The 22,060-nt window shown below is 43.1% G+C and overlaps 1 protein-coding gene and 1 pseudogene across 7 annotated transcripts in view; both read left to right on the top strand.

The window, feature by feature from the left end:
- Positions 1-22,060, top strand: part of MEIS2 (Meis homeobox 2) — a 300,456-nt gene that overhangs the window by 165,135 nt on the left and 113,261 nt on the right. The window lies entirely within an intron of this gene.
- Positions 13,659-13,772, top strand: LOC136637973 (5S ribosomal RNA; annotated as a pseudogene).

Here is a 22,060-nt window from a genome sequence, read left to right as displayed (position 1 = left end):
TCTTACTAGTGCGCAGTTTGGTAAAGCAACAGCACATTTTGTAACTGATAATAAATGCTGGCAAACATTTAATGTACCAAAAAAAAAAAAAATTAAAAGGAGGATGCCCAAAATGCTAGCTAATTCTGTTGCATCACCCATCTGGAGGTTTTTTTCATTTTTTTAAGCACAATGGTAAAAACTGCACATGATGAAGGAAAGACATTTGGAGTCTGGCTCTGTTCACGTTTATTACCAGGTATATATAGCACCATTGACTCGACTGAGGCTTTAAAAAGTACTGGATGAGATGCCTGGCAGAAAAGTATTTACAGAATTGTGTCCTTGGATTGTACACACAGGCCTTTGAAAGACCAGCTTTTACTGCTCATATGTTTGGCAGGGAAATTTGATGATAATTTCTGTTCTAGAACCTTTACACCATCTCAGTGAATATAAATTGATGGTGTAAAGCAAATGGGAGCTGGCAGGAAGCCAAATGTAGATTGGAGAGAAGACAGCTTATTGTTGAAGGGGCAGCCTAGTGCTCTATAGCCTAGTTTTGTTTTGTTTTTTGTTGTTGTTTTTTAAATTCACGACAACTCTGCAGAGCTGCTGAGTTCAAGTGTGGCCTTTGAAATAATAACAGTTTTATTTCTCCTGACATAAGCATTGAAGCTGTTGGTTACCACCTCAGAACTGTTATCCAGCAGTGTAAAAGAACCAACAAAGCAAGCTGGATGCAGAGTCTTTTATAAACAGGAATTATTGTTGGCATCTTTCAGTCTTGGAAGACTATGGTGTCACGCTCTGAATGGTGGTTCTAGAACAGTGTCCTCTCCAGTGCACGAAGCCTGGGTAAAGTAGGTATGGAGGATAGACTGTTACCCATGCAGCAAATCCCCCCTCTCCACGTCACTGAAATGGTCCAATGGAAAGGCAGAGGCCAATACGGTTGGTTCCAGCGGCATCGCAGGAGTTGCCAGAACGTGACTGTGTTCAGCCATGAACTGCCTCAGGGACTCCGGCTCCGGATTTTGCCTCGAGGTTGACTCCTGAAGCCTTTTCCATAACTGGATATAGCCACAAGGCAGTGGAGGTTTGGGATCAGAGTTTTCCTTCTCTCAGATGAGCTGCCTTCCCAGGCTGACGAGTCCCATCTACCCGGTGGCTGTTTAGTCACCTCTTATGACAAGTACAGCCAAACTGAGGGCCTATTCTTATCCCCAGCCCCCAGGGGAAAAACAGGAAAAACAGGGAAAAACAGGAATAAACTTCCGCAAAAACCTATTATTCTGCAATAGCCACTACGACATGAGGAAAGCATATCCTCTTGAATGGAAGAGCAGGCATTGACCACTTATTTAACAGAACCGTGTCATCCAGTATTTCACATATGAAAATATGGAGACATCTGACATAGTGGACCTGGATGAAACCAGCGAGTGAACAGGAGTAGGACCTGATGGTACAAGCACAATCCATACCATAACTGTGCCACAAGCAAAGAGTAGGAACTAAAGACATACATGCAAAGCAGATAACTGCAGTTGACAAAAGCAGATTAGGTGAGCCAAGATATAGCTTGCACACACCTGTGCAACCTGTTGTTATGGAAGGAGGTGTTTGCACAATTTGGACATTCTAGAAAGCATTTGTCCCAGTTTACCGCTGAGGAACAGAGAAATACAGAAGCAAGTGACTCACCCACCGGTTTCAATCCCTTGAGAATGACGCCAGTATAGTGTGTGTGTGTTGCAATTTAGAAATGAATACAATGCCAAATTGCAGACCCCCCAAAAAGTGGTAATAATCATGGCTGCCTTGGGTGTCCTTTGGGGAGGAAGGTGGAGTACAAATCAAATAAATAATAATAATAGTACAACTTTTTAATTGTACTTCTCATCCATTGATCATATTGGGTAGCATCTTGTCTAGGTGTCTGAGCAGAATTCCTTACATATAGCCCCTTTCTCACTGGGGCAGGGTTATGGAGAAAGCAGAATTTCAAAGGCACTGTTATTAGGATTGGAGGAGGACGAAAGGGCATATCAACCACACATCGGTCACGTAAAAGGAAGAGCAAAATAAGGGGTGGATTGTCTTGAAAATGAGCTGTTTTTTTCCTGGCAGTTCAGAGAGGGTTTTTTTTGTTTTGTTTTGTTTTGGTTTTATTTTTTTTTTAAAGGCTGTTACCAAGAAGAGAAGATTGGGACTTTCCCAGTGTAGTGATTTACCTGAGTCAGGAAGCAGGACGTTTTTGGAAGGTATTGTTTAAATCCATTTTCATTTGCTTTTCCTATTTGCGTTTATTTATTCATTATATCATTCTTTTTGTAGGTAAAATTGAAAACTGTATTAACAAATGTATTTACGGTTAATTTTAATATCTAAGAAAGAGTTCTGCCTGACAACTGATCTGGTTTAACTGCTTGACTTCACTGCGACCTTGTCTCATATTGTGAGAACCGACTATTTACTCATAAGACAAGTTTTTTTGAAAAAAATATATATCTGAATTGGTATGGAGGGCTGAGTCCTTGCGTGAATTAAGCCCTGTGTGGTTGATGGTTGTCCTGTTTTAATTTCTTGTATGTAGAAATAGGGCATCAATTAAGAATAACTAGGTCTTATTTGGTTCATCTGTTCCTGACTGGCAAAAAGAATATGGCAGATAATACTTAGTGAGATCATGACTAGTCAGCCTAACATAGAAGCAGAATGCTGGTTGTTACTATAAACAACAATTGTGAGGAACAGAGCACAAGAGGCAATTACTATGACCTTAAGAGCAGTGGTTTCCAAACTCCTACGGAGGAGTAAACTGAGTAAAAATAAGAATTTTACTCTCCCAACTGAGTAAAAGTAAGAATTGGAAACCACTTCTAGTTTTCAATCATGAAACCGGAAGTGGTTTCCAATCATTTTTACTCACTTGGAGGCTTGGGGAGCCCTACGGAGGAATCTGTGGGGCTTCCCTTATCCCCCCAGAGGCTGGCACTGATGTGTGTAAGTAACCTCCCCTTCTGATCCCAGCAGTGGTGAAATCACAGGGATTGCATCGCTGCCGTTGCTCCATCTTGCTTCTCAAGGGGCTAGAGAGGACTACTTCCCTTGCTGGTGGCCTGTGACCCACCAGTTTGGGAACCACTGCCTTAGAGTATGACCCCCCCCTTAATATAAGTAGTAACAAAGACATCGAAAACATTTGGCTAATTCAGATTTTGCAAACTTGAAATACTTCTGTAGTTGTGTTACCCTGCACATGCGTGATGTTGTCTGTTCTTGGAAGCTAAGCATGGTTAGGCCTGGTTAGTACTTGGATGGGAGACCACCTGGGAATACCAGATGCTGTAGGCTTATACCATAGTCTTTCGAGACTGAAGGTTGCCAACCAGCCAGCCTCCTCTATCACTGTCACTTAATCTTCTTTATAGGATTGTGGCTGGGAGGCTAAAATGTTGTCCTGCCCTCTTCGGAGAAAGGGTGGAATGCAAATGTAATATAATGAAGCCACAACATGAATTTTAGGTGTAGGCTCAGATTGGAGAACATTTAATGGGATTTTTTTTTTTTTTTGACTAGGTAACCTCACATGTACAATGGGCAATTTCTGTCACTGATTTGTTTAAATTAATTATTGTATTCAATGAAAAGTCTTTTCTGGGAGAGCTCGCAGCTCTGTTTCCAGAAATGGCATTTTCTTACAGGCCTGCTGCCAAATGAAGCTTTGAAAAGAGCTTCCACAACCCCCTCCCTATTTTAAAAAGATTTTTAAAACTGATTTTTCCTGGTGCAACATCCCTTTCCACCTGGACGGGACTACCTATCCAGTCCTGCCTAGGATAGGATGTTCTATTGCAGTGTTTCTCAAACTGTGGGTCGGGACCAACTAGGTGGGTCACGACCCAATTTCAGGTGGACCCCCCTTCATTGCAATATTTTATTTTTACTCTATTAGACTTGATGGTATGTGATGGTATGTCACATGGTATGTGACTGCATTTGGGGAAATGTTACAGACCTGTACTTTTAACAAGCTACTATGTATATTCTTTTAACAATGATAGTCAATGGGACTTACCCTTGGGTAAGTGTGGGTAGGATTGCAGCCTAGGATTGTTAAAAAATTTTCCTGCTTCATGATGTCACTTCTGGTCATGACATCATTTCTGGTGGGTCCTGATTGATTCTCATTCTAAAAAGTGGGTCCCAGTGCTAAATGTGTGAGAACCACTGTGTTCACTTCTGCCAGATTTCCCCGGTAACTGCTGGCTTTTGGTAAGTGCTTGGCTATTGAAGTAATGGAAGGAAGATGCAATGCAATGCATCTTGGAAGGAAGATGCAATGCAATGCAATGCAAGCCACTTACCAATGGCTTTTGGTAAGTGCTTGGCTAGTAATGGAAGGAAGATGCAATGTAGGACTGAGGCAAACACAGGCCTGCTTGTTTCTTCTCAGCTCAGTTTACTTTGCAAGCATTCAAATAGGAGAATATCCTTTTGCAAGCACCCTTGCTCTAATGCTTGCAACACTTCTGCATGTAATAAGAGTAATGGAGAGATCCAAATGGATTGCTGTGTCCATTATGGGCCTTTTAACTTTTAACTTTTTGTACTTGTCATATAAAAACCCTTAAATATACAGAATTTGCTTTTGATATAAAGTCTTTGTGTTGTGATGACAAGAGTCAAATCTAGTTTTTTGGTGGTATAGAAAATTGAATGTGTAACCCTGCACCATCTCTTAGAGCTGCAGTCTTTTCCTTTCTCTTGCACTCAGTCTAATGGGCCAAGGAAACAAGCAGTTACTTGTGGTTACCAAATGGTAAATTACAAAATTTCACCATGCAAATTAAAAGATTTAATGAGCCTAACTGTTAACATTTCATCCCAAACTACTACTGAATGTGTTGAAATATTTGCTGAGGGCTGTGGCTTTAAATATTTAGGGTATGAATGGGTCTTTTGGATGCATGTTCAGTGTGTTTTGTTGTTGTTGTTGTAGCATATTTATTTTGCTTCTATAAGCATAATATTGGATAAAACTGATCCTCCAAGTATAATTGTTGCAATCAACCCAAAATGAAAATTAAAACTACTTTCAGACATGTATGCAAATCCTAACTTCTAATATACTTGTTTTTCTTTTTTTAAAGTTCATGAATAATATATATTTGCCTCTCAAAAATCAGTGTGATCACTCACAGAATACAGTATTAATCAGTGTGAATAATTATGACAAAATTTGGACAAATTTCATGAAATATTACTATGTTTGAATTCTTTTCATACCCTGGTGTCTGAAAATTTGTACCAAAGATTCTAAAAAAAAGTAGAATAAACTATAAATATTTTAACTTTTTATTTGCCATGTGTATAATATACTGTATTTTATTACAGTATTTATTTATAGATTGCAGATTAAGTGTACTGTTATCATAAGAACCTAAGAACCTAAGAAGAGCCCACTGGATCAGGTCAAAAGCCCATCTAGTGCACCTTCCTGTATTTCACAGTGATCCACCAAATGCTTCAGGGAGCACACAAGACAACAGACACAACTTGTGTCCTGGTGCCCTCCCCTGCATCTGGCAATCAGAGGCAGCCTGCCTCTCAAACCAAGAGCTTGCATTTACCTACTATGACTTGTAACCCATAATGAACTTTTCCTCCAGCAATTTGTCCAATCCCCTCTTAAAGGCATCTAGGCAAGATGCCATCACTACTTCTTGTGGCAAAGAGTTCCACAGACTAATTACACACTACACCATAGGTTGCTGGTTGAACCAGCCAAATATTTGTCCCCTCTGATGTTATTGGAATATTAACACCTGGAGAAAGAATTCCCTTTATAAAAACTTTTTTTGTGTGGGCATGCCTTTAGAACTGAATGCTACCAGGATGCCAAAATTGCCATGTATGTAAGAACTTATGTAAAGATAAGTATGTAAGAACCTGTATTAAACAGTGTAGCAGAAATTTGCAAGTTCGAAATGGTTTACAATAACCACCTCAAAAAAAGCTATAGTATAAACTAATGCAGTATTAATAACATAAATACGCAAAGGAAACAACCAAAAACCTGACAGTACAGGTGTGCCTACACCTATTTTAAAAAAATCAAATTTGTTATTTCCACAATTGATGTAAAGTTGTGATTTCTGACTTTACCATTCACAATTGCTACGAAGATGGCACAGATAGTAAGACCTGTTGACTAGTCTCAGTTAGTGAGGGGACTCATATGGAAGAGATGTTCCTTAAGGCAATAGTGTCACCAGAGAAGTTTGGAGCTTTAGGTATTGCAGGTGCACAATGTGCATATATGCGGCCCCTCCCATTTGCCATAGGAGCCATTCTGGGCACAGCTGCAGTACTTAAAGTGCCACCCCCCTCTGGCTACGCCACACCCTTAAGGTATGAGGGTCTAGGCTTTTCGAGGCTTTAAAGATTTTTTTTTTTTAAATCAGAACCTTGACTTGGGCCCAGAAGCAAATTGGCAACTAGTGTAGATGGTGTGAGTCAAATGAAATGTGCACCCATTACCCCAGAGAAGAGGGATGCTGCAGTATTCTGCACCAATAGAAGCTTCTGAGCCATTGGGCAGGAGGTCTGGTCTAGAGGGGAGAGCCTCCGTCTGCCTGAAGATAACATCCACAAGTTCGCCAGTTCGAGGCCACCAGCACCGTGCGACCTTGAAGCAGCTGACAAGCTGAGCCGAGCCATTCCATCTGCTCTGAGCATGGGAGGATGGAGGCCAGGATGTGAAGCCAGATCGGAACGAAACACCTTGAATGTAGTGGTTCTTGAAAGAGATAACCTTCTTTCAAATTGTAAAAATCCCTACTTAATAAGGGATTTAAATAAAAGCCTGCCTATGTAAACCGCCTTGAATAAAGTCTTGAATAAAGACCAAGAAAGGCGGTATATAAATACCTGTTGTTGTTGTTGTTGTTGTTGTTGTTGTTGTTGTTGTTGTTGTTGTCAAGGACATGATCACATAGAGCACATAGCAGTAATCTGGACATTCCCTGCCGATTATGACAAAGGGAGAGGAAGGATGTGAAGTAAAAGTGAGGGTTACAATTGGTGCATGTCAGCAAATATGCTTATGGGTGCTTTGGCTTCAGTTCCGTTTCAGCAAGGAATGTGTGAGGGATCACAGCAAAACCTGGGTTTGCAGAAGGTATCAAAGAGATGAAAGGGGCATCATGTAAATGTTCTGGAAGGGACTTTAGACATAATGAAAAACCAGGGAAAATGGATTTAGAGCACAATCCAGAGATTGCACAATCCAGAGTTGGTGCCTACTCAGGAGTCAGCTGGGCCAGCGCTTCCTAACCTGCACAGGATAAAGCGCTGGGCATTGTGGCCTTCCAGTGAGGTTAAGATTGGGCTGATAGTCATTTAAGGGAGTGGAAAATCTTCAGGCAGATGTTAAAGAGTTACTGGGATGAATGTTGCAGGCAGGGGTAAGACCACTGACAGATTTAATATTAAGAATAAGTTGTTGTGTTGAAGGCAGAAAAGAACCCAGTCTATTCACTAATAAATTTTAAAATTTTAAATTGCAAATTAGAACATAAGAACAGCCCCACTGGATCAGGCCATAGGCCCATCTAGTCCAGCTTCCTGTATCTCACAGCGGCCCACCATAAAATCTACATCCCTTGTATAAAGCTATGGTGTGTTTCTAATCAAATTGGACTCTGGAGCATTTTTCCCCCCCTTCTTTTTAATTTTTAATAAGGTCTTTACAAAGTATGTTCCACTTGATTTCTGAAGAGGCAAATTTTATGAATGCCCACAGTTGTTCTAAAAGGGAGGCGTGGGAGATATTTTGGCAGATTTATTTAGGGGACAAAACTTTGTAAAACAATCTAGGGTTGATTGATAACCACATATAGAGCCAGGTTTCTAAAATATCAATTTTTAAAAAGTGTAGAAAAAGTCTCTAACAAAAGCATAAAATTGTTTGCACTATTCTTAAGACTTGCAAACTTGATTCCCCATCCACCCCCTCCGTCAGATGTGGTGATAATCTTTTTCACAGCTTTGTTACACGTTATTACTTTATTAATTATCCTTCGCTTCTGTTGTACATCCAGTCTCTCCTCCAATGTGCTTTACCAGCACTTGCCTTTCAATACACACAGCTGGTCATCTTCCTAGCAATTGTGTCTCAAAACAGCCGTATGTCATAGGTGAATCTCTGTTGTTTATAGAATTTCCTTAACACATCAAATTATCTTTTGGATGTGTTTACCTGGTATCTTAATTAGTGTTGCACCAAATTTTTGCACTTGAAGATTTTTGAGGCAAAAAAAGTGGGCTTTTGAGGGGTGCTGAAATCCACACGGGGGAAAAAAATACCCTACCTTAGGAGTCTTAGGGCCCAATCCTATCCAGTTTTCCAGCAACAGTGCAACTGTGCCAAAGGGGCATGCACTGCATCTTGTGGTGGGGCAGCAGTCACAGAGGCCTCCTTGAGGTATGTTCCCTTACCTTGGGGCTGCATTGCGGCTCCACCAGTGCTGGAAAATTGGATAGGATTGGGCCCTTAAGTGGGTGGGTTTTTTTGCATCTATTCACAACCATATACTGCCACCTCAGCACCATTTATAAGGCTTCTTTCTTCTTCATTGTGTGATTCTGGTTGGTCAGGGATCACACAGTGAAACTGATGAGTCGATAGTGCCAAACAGCCAATGAGATTTGGCTACATAATGACATCACTAAGGGCTACTGAAGTTCTTGCAATGCCTCAGCTCTCAATGCTGAAGACAAGAGAGGAAATGTATTCCCAGTCACAAGATAATCAGGTTGACATACTGTTTCTCTGGTTCAATTACTTGTCACTGCTGCATGCAAGCAAGGAGTTTAGCTCTGATCCAGTTTTTCTGGGGTATAATTACATGCGATTGCTAGCTGGGGCAGCATGTGGATGAAGACACTCATCCCATGGAAATTAGTGTGGTGCAAATGGATGATACCTGAATTCAGACACCCATCTAAGTGTTTGCAAGGGTGAGCAAGTTAGCTCATATTATAGCAATCCTTTTCAGCTTCATTGAATACCTGTTTGTTTCCAGGCTCAGTTTGACTTGAGTCAAGTCATGAGTCTCCACCCCCAGTGACTGGACTTGAAAACAGGTTCTAACTTGAAAACGGGGCACTTTTTGAGTTGCTGAGTCATCTTTTCACTATTCAAAAAAACCTGAGTCATCTTTCTTGCTCTGATGATGGCTGTTATAGTAGCTGGTGGGGCAAGAGAATAGAGTAGTGTTTCTCAAACTGTGGGTCAGGTCCCACTACGTGGGTTACTATAGCTGACTCAAGGAGAGAAGCAAGGCAAGAGAACTGGAGCTCCTTTCCCAGGACAAGGGGGCATGTTGTAAAGTGGCCTGCAAAGTCTGACTGGCCAACCTGTGAGCTTTTAGTTGCGCTTGGGGAAGGGTAGAGGAAGCAGTTTAGAAAGGAGAAGAGAGTGGGTAGCTGCCAGCCTCTGGAGCTGGCTTGAAGCAGTAACTTTTGGATAGCAGCTGGAACTGAGGTGGCTTAACGCACCCCAGCAGGTCAATTGAATGAATCATGGAGCAGCAGCAGGGCAGAGAGACATGAGGATCTGGTCATCCTGCTTTTTAAAAGTTTTTCATAGAAACTTATGGGATCTTTTGTGGGGTGAGCTCATCATGGAACCTTCTTTTGTGATTTAATGGGCCTTGGTTGCTCATCCCCACCTTAAAGGGCCTCTTTCACTATTGTTTTTCATCTTACTGAGGCAGCAACAAAGAACTTGTGACAAGAGGCCAGTTGCTTCCTTAGCATGCACTCCTTGATTGGACTTGGCCATGGGCAGCTATGGTTGACATCCTTGTTTTGTGTCACTGACAACTTTGTTTACTTCAGGCAAGGAAGTTCCTACAATGCAGTTTTTCTTTACAGTCAAATGTGCTATGCAAGCAAGGCGTGGTTGCTCGTGGGGTTTTCCAAGGAGCAGGAGCCAAGCAAGGCTTCTTCCAAGTTAATGTGATAGCGTGTGGGAGGGGTGATTTTGTTCAGAAAATTGTTCAGAATTTTTTAATGGCAGGGTTCGCTTTTATTGCTGCTCCCAGTTTGTTGATTCTCTTATGGTATTATAAACATATTATTGTTTCTCAATTTGTGTACACTGTTTTGAGTGTGCATATGTATAGAAAGGTGAAATTACATGTGACTGGTCTATTAGGTGTGACTGGATTAGAGCAGGATATATTGATCCAATTGGCTTGTTGGTTGTGACACATTTCCTCTCTCCTGGCATCTAACCCATTATGGACTTTTAAACAACTTTTTTGCAAAGTATCCAAAATTACCAAAGGAGGGATGTAATGTGGGCGTGAAAGTGTACACAGATCGTACCACATGCTCTCTCCCTCTCTCTCTTTTGCCTAGGATTAATCTTAATTAGTTGCAACAGCAAACTGACAGAACACCAGTAAGACTTTCTGCTTTTGCAGAAAATGGATATTTGTTTCTCGTTTGCATTTATAGTCCTAAAATAGGACTTAACCCATAAGGTGCAGTGGTTTCCAAACTTATCTTGGTCATGGAGCCCTTAGTGTCAAAGGAATTCTTTCATGGTGCCCTGTTGTGCCAGCGCTGTGCAAGGACAAGATAAGACAGCCACCAACACTCCCTGGAGACTGCATGATATTTAGTGAAAATGTGCAAAATATCACATGATCTCAGTTTGGCCAAGATGGCAGTGCGTGGGAGAGCCAACACCCCTGTGAGTTCGCTGTTGTTCCCTGGGAACCACTGCCTTAGGTGACTTTAAAAATGCAAAGACCAATAACCAATAGCACATATTGCTCCTAATTTAGATAAAAGCACAGTGGCAACATTGCTGAAACATGCCAAGGGCCTCTAAGGCTTGCCTTTAAAAGGAGATTTTCAACAGTTTTGTGAATGTCACTAAAGCAGGGGTTCCCAAACTGTGGGTCAGGACCTAATTTTTGGTGGGCGCCAAAGAGTAATGGAAAGATCAGATAACTAATTGCCTCAAGCAATTGAGGCTAATCAGAAATCAGATAACGTAGCTGCTAATTACCCGGCAAAGAGCTCAGCTCCTGCAGTTTGCAAGCATGTGTAAATATAGGGAGATAAATGTTTGAGGATCTTTTTTCTGGTTATTATTATAAATAGAGAAATACATAAAATATTATTTCTTTCTAGATCTCCTTTTTTAAAAGTCCGGTAAACCTAGGTGGGTCCCGACAGAGTGTCATTTAAAAAAGTAGGTCCCAGTACTAAAAAGTTTGGAAACCACTACACTAAAGAATGTGTTTGGTGGGTCTCCTGGCAAAGCAGATTTCACAAAAAGACTTCTAACTGCAACAAGGCCCTATTCCTTATAGCTCCCCACTCAGGACAGACTATCCTTTGATGATCCTAGACAAAAGTACATACAGGAGATGAGGCCTTATTTAATATCCTGGTCAGTTTAGGGCTTAAAAGTCATCACGGCACAGTATGAAAATGCCAGGGATTAAACCTGGCATCTTGTCCACACAAACCTATCTGGAAGGTGATATAAGACAATATACTAGGAGTGATCCATGCTGTTTGCACCCAGCCAACTCTAGTAAGTAATCTGGACCAGCAGAAGTTTTGGAATGCCCTTCTAAGATAGTTCCAATAGGCCACATTATTTACAGCCAGTCTGGATGTTAGCTAAGCATGCATCAGAGCCAATGAGTGTCTGTCTTTGCTGCAGACTTAAGCAGTTAGCTCCAAAGATTCTGAGAGCAGTGTTCTTTACAGAGGAAAAATTTCCCAGCAGTTCTGAGGAGACTGAATAGGCAGTCATAAAATGCCTGCACTGTATCTCCAGTAGAGCTGTATTAGGGTAGAGCAATGCTGGAGGTTCATCCCACAACAATACAAATGAGGATTTAGTGTTCCTGTTGCATCAGCAGTGATCCAGTGCTCCCTCTGGCTATCTATTCCTGGATGTCTATCCAAGTTCTGATTATACCACTGCTCTTCACCACAGTGTCTGACACCTCCCAAGTAATTAACAAAGTCATAACAATAACATCTCTCTTTCTTCCCAGCAGGTAGGAGCAAATGCTTGATTAGAGTTAAGATTTGTCTGTGTTTGTGAAAGCAGGAGAGGAGAACTTGTGCTGTGGGAAAGACATAAAGCATCTCAGTTTTGCTTTTATTTGTAAATACAGTGAACTGAATTAGCATTCGTTTCCCATCTGGAAACCCCTTTGGACTTGGTCCCAAATCTTTCATTGTTTCAGTGAATGGGTTGATGCATGAGCACATGACTGTACAACAATAGAAATTGTAGCCAGGCCCATTGAGAGAAACTTGGGGGAGCTGGCGAGAAGGTATCAGTCTTTTAGATGACCCAACAAAAGCAGAAAAGTGTTTGTGAGGCATTTATAGCAATTTGTTTTGCCTAGAAGAGATGCAACCATTTTGCACCTTTTAGCACACTCACGACACCAGCGGAGCGAAATATTCAAATCTAGAGGTCATAAATGTGTATGCTACAATGATCACCAGCATCTCTCTGCCTGCTGCTACCTCTGTCACCACGTCCATAAAGAACAGCACTAACACTTTTTATTGTTATTATTTTTAACGGGAGGGATTCCAATTTGGAAAGTGCAAATCAAAATGTTTTCGATTCAAAACCTTCCAAAAGAAACGAATACTTAGACCCCTTTGCTTTGATAATATGCTCTCTTCTGTGCCTCCCTCTGAATTTTGGGTTTTCTGTAACCAAATAAACCAATCCCATCTGGAATTTCATGTACACATTCACAAACTCACACACCCCTACCTTAAAATAGACTTAAATAGGGCAACTATGCATGACTCTGTTTTCAGGATTATTTGATTCAAATACAGGATAAGTGCAGGTTTTAAAAAATTGCCTATGTAAGACATACTATGGAGATTACTGGTCATATACTGTAGGATAAAAAAGTACCTTCCTTTGTACTTTCAAAGTTCCTGAGGGGATTCTATATAAACTAACTAAGGGTGCAATCCTAACCCCTTACGTCAGTGCTTTCCAGCACTGGTATTTTCTATAGCAGTGCCAATAGGACATGCGCTGCATCCTGCAGATGGGTGTCACTCACGGAGGCCTCCTCAAAGCAAGGGAATGTTTGTTCTCCTACCTCGGAGCTGCGTCGCCCTTATGTCAGTGCTGGAAAGCACTGGAAAGCACTGACATAAGGAGTAAGGATTGCACCCTAAGTGTCCATCACTGATAGGGAGGAGGTGTAGTATAACCTGTGCCTGTGGATTGCGATACAAACTAAGTCTAAAGACAACCTCACCATAGTAGGCCACGGTAGTAGTCTAGAGTGGCAAGACTTTCCTGCTCACTTCCCTTGATGGCTTTGATGTGATCACAATTTCCTTCCCCCTGCAGCTTCTTGAGCTCAGCCAGGAGAATTAAGGAGGAGCAAATAAGCAGAGTACGTATACAAAGAATTCTTTCCGGTCACACTGGAAAGCGCTGTTTGCCTGCACAACTCTGTCGTTTATTTGTAATCCCTGCTGCCAACATCACATGGCAATGGAAGAAAAGGCCTCCAACAGAACTGTAACCCATATACTTTGTTCCATAAAACTCGTTTTCTTCTTTATAAAACTCAACAGTGAGAGTCAACTGTTACCCTGCACATTCCTGATCTTGTCTGATCTTGGAAGCTAAGCAGGGTCAGGCCTGGTTAGTACTTGGATGGGAGACCGCTTGGGAATACCAGGTGCTGTAGGCTTATACCATAGTCTTTCGAGACTGAAGGTTGCCAACCATTAGTGAGAGTCATTGACCTAAGAAGAGAAAGGGAGAAGAGACTGCAGTGAGGGACATGTTCAGGTGGTGAATAGAACCAGTTCATTTCTGTTACAGACCATCATCCATTGGAGTGGATGCAAAATCTACACTTGCCTGTGACCGTAGTCCACCAGAGTCACTAGGGGAATTTTGTTTCCACCAAACCAAAAGAGGATTGGTGGGTGCAAAACCCACTTCTTGATCTGACATCAGCAGTCCCAGAGTTAAGCAGGGTTGGGAACTCGAATCACGTGACTTGGACTCGAGTAGCAACAATGTGTGTTTTGCGCTGACTTGTGGACTCGTGAGTCATGCGCTTAGAAGACTCAGAAGAACTCCTGCGTCAAGGGCCTCTTGACTTGGCACTCATCCCCATGCACACAGACTTGAGTCTGTCCAGCACATTGTGCTGGGTGTACTTGCTCATTGTTTTCGCTGCGTGAAAAACCTCACGGGGCCGTCATCCAGACTAGGCGAGCATCAGGGAAGTCCCAACCAGGAGGCAGGGAAGGGATAATGTTTAGTTTTGCAGAGGCCAGGAGGGGGAGTGGGCTCTCTTCTCCTTCAGTGATCATTGAATGAAGGATGGGCAGTCTGGTATTTTCTTTGGCTGAGGGAGGGCAGAAGGAGGAGCCAAGGGTGTTCGTTTCCTTATGATGGGCTGCAGAACCCCAAGGAGGGGGAGGAGGCAGGGAAGTCAGGGGGAGGCAGTTCATAGTGATCACGCTTTTCACCGCATGGCTGCTGTGAGGCGCTCCTTTGTTACTTGGAGGGAGGGAACCTCATTGAATGACCAGCTGCAGTGGGACTACTTCTGAGTAGAGCTGCCAAGTATCAGGTCATACTGGTAAGCTTCGCAGACGCTGCGTGTGACCCTCTTCCCTCTTGCCACTTCTGTCTCTGCTCTCTTGCGGTCCCTCCCACCCTTCCCACCTTGTTTACAGATGGGCAGGGATGGCAGGGGAGTGTTTAAAGTGAACTCTGACGCACACACATACCGGCAGCAGCCCTGCTTCCCTCCATGGACCTTCAAGGGGCTTTTTAAAGGGGTGGGGGGACTCGACTTGAGTCCTATTGAGTCGCAAAGAGGTGACTTGAAGACTCGGAAAGTGCCCCCATTATGACTCATTTTCAAGTCAAGTCGTGGGGGGCGGAGACTCTAGACTTGAGTCGAGTCACACCGCGCTGGGTTTTCCTATCCCTGGTGTTAAGGCAGAGGCAGGTTCTGACCTTGCCCACCGGTGTCTCTGGAAACAATGGATGAATAACTGCCATACACTTAAAAAGGAAGAAAGTAATTCACTTTCAACAAGAACGTCACTCAGTGAAAAACAGAACTTCTTTTGCCCACTTGTAACACTGATGCCCAAGTGTCAGGGGCTACGTGGCCTTACCTGGATTCCCTTCGTTAGCTGCATCGCATCACAACTGTGTCTTCTGGTTTGCCGAGCTTCATGCTGGGTGGAACTCGGCTTCAAGCTGCATGGCTGCCTGGCCGTGCAGCTTAACAGGAACCCTGGTCAGGAGTAGTTGCATAGTTTGCCTGCACACTGTAATGTACTGTATTGGCAACCTTCAGTCTCGAAAGACTATGGTATCGCGCTCTGAAAGGTGGTTCTGGCACAGCGTCTAGTGTGGCTGAAAAGGCCAATCCGGGAGTGACAATCCCTTCCACACCGGGAGCAAGTGCAGTCTGTCCCTGGTCTGTCTCCCTGGCTATGGGCCTTCCTTCTTTGCCTCTTAGCCTCAGACTGTTGGCAAAGTGTCTCTTCAAACTGGGAAAGGCCATGCTGCACAGCCTGCCTCCAAGCGGGCCGCTCAGAGGCCAGGGTTTCCCACTTGTTGAGGTCCATCCCTAAGGCCTTCAGATCCCTCTTGCAGATGTCCTTGTATCGCAGCTGTAGTCTACCTGTAGGGCGCTTTCCTTGCACGAGTTCTCCATAGAGGAGATCCTTTGGGATCCGGCCATCATCCATTCTCACAACATGACCGAGCCAACGCAGGCGTCTCTGTTTCAGCAGTGCATACATGCTAGGGATTCCAGCACGTTCCAGGACTGTGTTGTTTGGAACTTTGTCCTGCCAGGTGATGCTGAGGATGTGTCGGAGGCAGCGCATGTGGAAAGCGCTCAGTTTCCTCTCCTGTTGTGAGCGAAGAGTCCATGACTCGCTGCAGTACAGAAGTGTACTCAGGACGCAAGCTCTGTAGACCCGGATCTTGGTATGTTCCGTCAGCTTCTTGTTGGCCCAGACTCTCTTTGTGAGTCTGGAAAACGTGGTAGCTGCTTTACCGATGCGCTTATTTAGCTCGGTATCGAGAGAATGAGTGTCGGAGATCGTTGAGCCAAGGTACACAAAGTCATGGACAACCTCCAGTTCATGCTCAGAGATTGTAATGCAGGGAGGTGAGTCCACATCCTGAACCATGACCTGTGTTTTCTTCAGGCTGATTGTCAGTCCAAAATCTTGGCAGGCCTTGCTAAAACGATCCATGAGCTGCTGGAGATCTTTGGCAGAGTGGGTAGTGACAGCTGCATCGTCGGCAAAGAGGAAGTCACGCAGACATTTCAGCTGGACTTTGGATTTTGCTCTCAGTCTGGAGAGGTTGAAGAGCTTTCCGTCTGATCTGGTCCGGAGATAGATGCCTTCTGTTGCAGTTCCAAAGGCCTGCTTCAGCAGGACAGCGAAGAAAATCCCAAACAAGGTTGGTGCAAGAACACAGCCCTGCTTCACTCCGCTTCGGATGTCAAAAGGGTCTGATGTGGAGCCATCGAAGACAACAGTGCCTTTCATGTCCTTGTGGAAAGATCTGATGATGCTGAGGAGCCTGGGTGGACATCCAATCTTGGGGAGAATCTTGAAGAGGCCGTCTCTGCTGACCAGGTCGAAAGCCTTTGTGAGATCTATGAAGGCTATAAAGAGTGGCTGTCGTTGTTCCCTGCATTTCTCCTGCAGTTGTCTAAGGGAGAATACCATATCAGTGGAATCCACACTGCAATTCTGGATAGACGCTCTCTGCAAGTACCTGGAGCCTCTTTAGTACAACTCGGGCAAACAGCTTTCCTACAACGCTAAGGAGAGAGATGCCGCGGTAGTTGTTGCAGTCATCCCTGTCACCTTTGTTCTTGTACAGCGTGATGATGTTTGCATCCTTCATGTCTTGATGTACTCCACCTTCTCTCCAGCAGAGACAAAGGATTTCATGCAGCTCAGTGATGATGATCTCTTTGCAGCATTTTAGGACTTCAGCAGGGATACTGTCTTTTCCAGGTGCCTTGCCAAAGGCAAGGGAGTCCAGGGCCACGTGAAGTTCTTCTAGGGTTGGTTCACTGTCAAGCTCTTCCAGCACAGGCAGGCACTCAATGTTGTTCAGTGCTTCTTCGGTGACTACATTTTCTCTGGAATATAGCTCAGAGTAGTGCTGCACCCAGCGTTCCATCTGCTGCGCCCGATCCTGGATGACCTCGCCTGTGGCAGACTTCAGAGGGGCAATTTTCCTCTGTGTTGGACCTAGGGCCTGCTTGATACCATCATACATCCCCTTGATGTTGCCCGTGTCAGCTGCTATCTGTATCTCGGAACAGAGCTGGAGCCAGTAGTCGTTAGCACATCTCCTGGCAGTCTGTTGGACTTTGCTGCGAGCAGTTCGGAGGACCTGCAGGTTGCGCTCACTGGGACAGGCCTTGTATGCTGCTTGAGCTCTCCTCTTTTCCTCAATGACTGGTGTCAACTCCTCAGAGTGGGCTTCAAACCAGTCTGCCGCCTTGTTGGTCTTCTTGCCGAATATGGACAAGGCGGTGTTGTAAACGGTATTCTTGAAATGTTCCCATCTGTTGGATGCGTTTGCATCGGCCGGGCCTGGAAGAGATTCCTCAAGCGCTTGTGCAAATTCCTCCACTTTTCTCTGATCCCGGGTCTTGCTGGTATCAATGCGAGGTCTTCCTTCCTTTTTCGTGTGATACAGCCGCTTTGTTTGCAGTTTCACTCTGCTGCACACCAGGGAGTGGTCAGTGTCGCAGGCAGCACCATGATAACTGCGTGTGATCTTGATGCTGGGAAGGCTGGAGCGTCTGGTGAGGATCAGGTCGAGCTGGTGCCAGTGCTTTGATCTTGGATGTCTCCAAGAGACTCTATGTTGGGGCTTTGTGTTGAAAAATGTGTTGCTGACACAGAGACCGTGATGACAGCAAAACTCTAGCAGGCGTTGGCCATTTTCGTTCATCCTCCCAGTGCCAAACTGACCTAAGCAAGTGGGCCATGAACTGTTATCAGCACCAACTCTAGCATTGAAATCGCCGAGGATGAACAATGGCTCTTTTACAGGGATTTTCTTGACAGTGGTGGCCAGGTCATCATAGAATTTGTCTTTGGCTTCTGCTGGAGACGACAGACTCGGTGCATAAGCACTGATGAGAGTGATAGGTCCTGCTGATGACTGGAGCTGCAGGGACAAAATTCTTTCACTTCCCACAGTAGGTGGGATGATGGATTTCAGCAGGGTATTTCTGACCGCAAAGCCAACGCCATGTTCCCTGGTTTCGTTTGGTGGTTTTCCCTGCCAGAAAAATGAGAAATTTCTCTCCTTGACAGATCCGGAATCTGGCAGCCTTGTCTCTTGAAGGGCGACGATGTCCATCTGCAGTCTGCTCAGCTCCATGTCGATGACAGCTGTTTTGCGTGCGTCGTCTATTTCTTGCAGGTCATCAGAGAAGCCAGGTGTCATTGTCCTAACGTTCCAGGTGCCCAGCTTTAGGGCAGTAGTTTTCTGTTTTCTGTTGCATGGTGCAGAGTTGTCGATCCGCTTGTTGACAACTAGTGGTTTATTTTCTGCCAAAGAAGCACACTGACTTTACGCTTTATGAAACCAAGTTGTGGGTTGGGTTGGGGACACCAGGTCGTGTGAGGAGCCCCCACCCCAAATGGCTTTGCTATTGTTGGGAGGGACGAAAAAGATCCTCTTCCCCTGTGGTAATTCCCAGCAGTAGCATTTCTTGTGTTCCTGCTTCATTGCGTCTCTCAGGCAGGGCTACTGCTGAGGGGAGAGAGACAAGGCAAGGTGACTCATTGCTAGCTCAGTCCAAATTCTGCTTGCTTTCCTCTGCCATGGAAGCACCTCTCAAACAAGTTGCTCTTTCTAATAAGGCGAAGAGTAGCTTCTCGGAGACACTGGCAGGCTTGGAGAAGCTGATGCCTTCTTTGCATGTCTTGATCACAAATCCATGTGGATAAGATATTGTGTGTGCATGTGTGTGTGTGTGGGTTTGCCTCTGAAAATCTGTCCTTTAAAGTTAAAAGAGAGACTTTCTCATTTTGAGTCGATTAAAATGTATAAGCATAGCTGAATAATGATTATTTTATTCACATGAAGTGATTTGCCTACACCAGGGGTCTCCAAACCCTGGCCTGGGGGCCAGATACAGCCCCCAGATTGCCTCTATCCAGCCCCAGCCTCTGATCCCCTGAGAGTCTCTGGCCCAGTTGACCAAATACAACCAGAGTTGTGCTTGTGGAGTGGGGTAATGGGGGTTCATTTAAGTGTGTGCTTTATTTCTTGGGCTATGTTGGTGCTTGGCGAAATCCTGGACATTTGAATTCATTCATTCATTCAAGTTCCATCTCTAATGTATTTATTTAAATTTTATAGTATTTAATTTTTTCCCCAGTCCTCGACATTGTGCCAGATATTTGATGTGGCCCTTTGGCTGAATAATTTAGAGACCTGAGGCCTACACCATATCTATGAACTTTAATGCCACTTGACTGCTATTGCTTTATACTGGTTTGGGAAGCCTATAGAGCTGTGCCCTGTGCCTTTAAATTCACTCTTGCCTGATTCCATTCTAATGAAGTGATCTATCATTATTGCTTAACGTACATAATACTATGTACAGTATTATTTACACATGAATATTTGGCCAGTGTATGGGTGACTGGGTGAGCATTGCCCAGCACCTAATAATGCGCAGACTAAACGGTTTTAGTTAGACAACATGAGAAGTGACAACAAATTATGCCTTGTGGACTCCTTCCAGTTTCCAAGTGTAAATATACTAGAGTTTATTTTAAATCTGAGCCAGTTAGACATTCAGTAACTTAGATCAAAGAAGAATGGTGGCCTCCCATGTTTATTATTTCAGTCTGATGTCTGTTCTAATAAAGTGTAAGAAAGCATGTGATAAACTAACTAGTGGGAATTTTCTAGCTCTGGAGTTAAGTCTTAATATACACATATATTTGTAAATTAATCTGAAACATATTGCTGTAGCTTGAACTGTTCAAAATGCTGATTGTTTTCAAATCCTTTCTTTAATTTTAGAAATATGGTGGCGGCCTGCCAGAGCACTTTCAGATAAACAGTCCTCTTCATGTCTAAAGACCCATAGCACAACAGATTTAAGAAAAGGGATTAAAAACACCCACCCACAAATGCAACCCATTTAGGTAGTTGCTATTTTGTTCCTCCCTCTTTATTAGGGCTTCTTTAATTTGCCCATCTTTATTTATGCATTGATCTAGGGTGCAATATTCATTGTACTGTATCAAACAGTATCACCTGACCCAGTTTGGTTTGAGCAGTTTTCCCACTGACTTTTAAGATGCAAAATTACAAACCTGGTGTGTGCTCATTTCCAAGTACATATATATCAGTTCAGCACAGCTTCCTACCTGACATCAGGAGTAACATGCTGACTTTGATATTCAGATGTATGGCTACAATGATTATAAACAGATTTACTCATAAGTAATTGCAGTTAAATTGGCTGAGGCTGCAATCTATGCACACTTTCCTGAAGGTAAGCCCCATTGAACACAATGGGATTTACTTCTGAGTAGACACACATAGGCTTGTGCTGTCAGTCTCCTTATATATTTTGGACAGAGACCTATTTTGCTTCCACTTCTCACAGCATTTTATTTTAATTAAAAAAAATCCCTGTTTAGTATAATATATTTTTAACAGAAGGGAACCTACTTAAGTTTTAATAGTTTCCTAGTAATGTAATTTTGTCAAATTTTTAGAATACTATTAAGATAATACTGGTACGGAACCATATTTTATACATTTCTCCAGCTATGTCATGTACTTCTGTGTACTGAATATTTTCAGAAGATATGTCCTCAGGAGAGAGCAGCCTATCTCTCCCAATGAAAAGAAATAAGCTTGCAGAAAATATAGACTATTTCTCCCATCTTTTCCCCCAGCACTGATTTTCAGTCAATTAAAATTCGTACTCAAGGCTTTTCAGTTTAAAGCCACCCCTGTGTCTGTGATGAGCAATCCTTCTTGTTTGTGCAGTCATTCATTATCTCCATTACCAAGAGGAGAATAGAGGACAATTACATTGTTTGGAAGAATCAGAATGTTAGGAGGAGAATTTATCATGGTGGCAGAGTGCAGCACCTGACAGCAAAGGATTGATGGCCAGGAATGTGTGTGAGTGGCCAAAGCAGCCTCATATGATGCAAATTACTGACTGTGGATTCCAATTTATCCTGTTCATTTTTCTTGCCTCTGCTGAAGACTATTAGTGGTTTTTGAAGCAGTGAAGGGGTCATTACTAATGTGGGCTCAAAGCAGGAGGGAGAAGGAGGGGAAAAGCCTTCTGTAATTACACAGCCTTCAAAAAAAAGGCTTGAGGAACTAGCCAAAAAAGTGTCAACACTTAGCAATCAGAAAAATTTATTTTCATTTCATCCTTAACCCACATTAACTCAACATTATCATTTTTCTTTGTTAATATTTGCAGAATATTAAAAGCCTTATTTCTGTATCCATTCACATCTATTTAACCCTTTTTTGCTGAAAAGCTACATTGCTTAGCTTGCCGTCAATCTTCTCTTGACATTCCAGCAGCATAAGCATTTTAAATTGTGGTTTCAAAATAGGTTTTTAAAAAAGCAATTCCAGGCTGTTGTTTTTAATAATGAGACAATTGGCCTCCAACAGGGGTTTCTATAGGTATCGGGGTGTATTTACATGATTAAATCTCAGTACTGTTGAAAGAAAACAACTCTGTTTTTGTCTTCTGGTTATGATCCGAGAGTGACACTAACAAGAGAATGTCAAAGTTAGAACTGCTATATTTTGAATCGAGTACATGCAAAATGCATTAAAAATAAATGCATATTTAATGTAATGCCTATTCAAACTACTCTTCAGTGTCTCACCAGAGACTGTACATGAACACCTCTGAAAAATTGCTACTTCCTCCAGCAAATGAACATGTTC

This window comes from Tiliqua scincoides, chromosome 1 (genome assembly GCF_035046505.1).
Source record: "Tiliqua scincoides isolate rTilSci1 chromosome 1, rTilSci1.hap2, whole genome shotgun sequence".
NCBI lineage: Eukaryota > Metazoa > Chordata > Lepidosauria > Squamata > Scincidae > Tiliqua > Tiliqua scincoides.
Note: the sequence above shows the minus strand (reverse complement) of the source record. Positions and strands in the feature narration are given on the sequence as shown.